Source organism: Poecile atricapillus, chromosome Z (assembly GCF_030490865.1).
Source record: "Poecile atricapillus isolate bPoeAtr1 chromosome Z, bPoeAtr1.hap1, whole genome shotgun sequence".
NCBI classification, from domain to species: domain Eukaryota; kingdom Metazoa; phylum Chordata; class Aves; order Passeriformes; family Paridae; genus Poecile; species Poecile atricapillus.
Window position 1 is genome coordinate 70,597,163 of NC_081289.1, and position 1,443 is coordinate 70,598,605.

Consider the following 1,443-nt stretch of genomic DNA (forward strand, 5'->3'; position numbering starts at 1 on the left):
CACCGGGCCTGCGCGCGCCTGCGCGCCCGCCGGCGCCCCGTAGCCGCGGGTTCGAGTCCCGGCCCGCGCCGGCCGTGGGCAGCGGCGGCAGCAGCAGCAGCGCTGGGCTGTTCGCTCTGAGAAAGCGTCTCATCAAACCCGTATAAATACCTCCAAACTCGTTTTGGTGGTGCCCCCTGGCATCAGCACAACACCAGAACTTCCGCATCAACTTTTCCACTGAGGGTGGCCTGGAACTGATCAGCTCACCCACCGGCATTCCTTTGAACCTCCTCCAGCAAGTTTTTGTTGGAGGAGCTACTTTTGACCTGGGTCTCGGTGACTGCTATGTAACAGAACAATACCGAGAGTCCGTGAGCGTTTATTCCTGTCATTACTTCTTATTTTTGGTTTGCAAGGAGATAAAAAAAGAATGGATGCATCCAGCAGTGTATTCTTCATGCCCAAATATAGCGTGGATTTTAAGAGGGTGGCATCATTGTGCAACCAAAGGAATAATGATGCTTAAGTGCAGAAAATTACTGAGAGGTGAAAGAAGAGACTTAAAGATAATAACTGTTGCACGGAAAAAGCTGTCAAAATTGTGCTCCTGGAGAGCCATTAAACACATGGAAAATGATAGTCAGCTGTGCAAGAAATTACTGTCCAATGCAACTTACCTGTGCTCAGCACTTGAAATGCTCATGCTTTAAGTGACCAAGAGCTTTGGAAGTTGCCTAGGAGATTCTCTGACACATTATACATCTATAATGTCATCTTTTTCCAGACTTTTGTGGAGGGCTGCCTCTCTGAAGACATCTAAGCCCCATCTGAACGTGTTCCTGTGTCACCTGCTGCAGGTGTCCCTGCATTGGGTGGTCCAGTTGGGCTTTGGAACAGAGCCCAAAACCCCCCTCCGGCTGTCCCCTCCTGGGGAGCCTTGTGCAGAGCCAGAAGGGCCCCCTGAGCCTCCTTTTCTCCAGGCTCAGCCCCTTTCCCAGCTCCCTCAGCCCCTCCTGGGGCTCCAGCCCCTTCCCAGCTCCGTTCCCTTCTCTGGACATCATTCCATGATGTTTGTGTGAGGTTGGATGCCCTGTGAGGCAGCTTTGCTTTACATCACAGCTCCAATCTTAGGAAGCTGTTGTTTTGGTTTTGGTTTTTTCCCCAAAGCTGTGGTGTTGGAAAGGAATGGCAACCTCATGATGATGGCATTTGGCAGAGATGCAGCCACACTGGCATGAAGTGCAGCAGGGTGGTTTCCTGGCAGCTCTGAGCACCGTGCTGGAAATAAAATGCAGCACTTTTGGCACGGACACAGAAATAGAAGCCCACTTCCAGTGTGGAAATTCATCACCATGGGGAGGTTTTGACCCCTGCCAGTGGAGGTGGCAAAGGATGCCTCTCTAAAGCCACCTCTGCCTCTGTGAGTCCCCTCCCAGCATGGCTGTGCCTTCTCCATCAGCA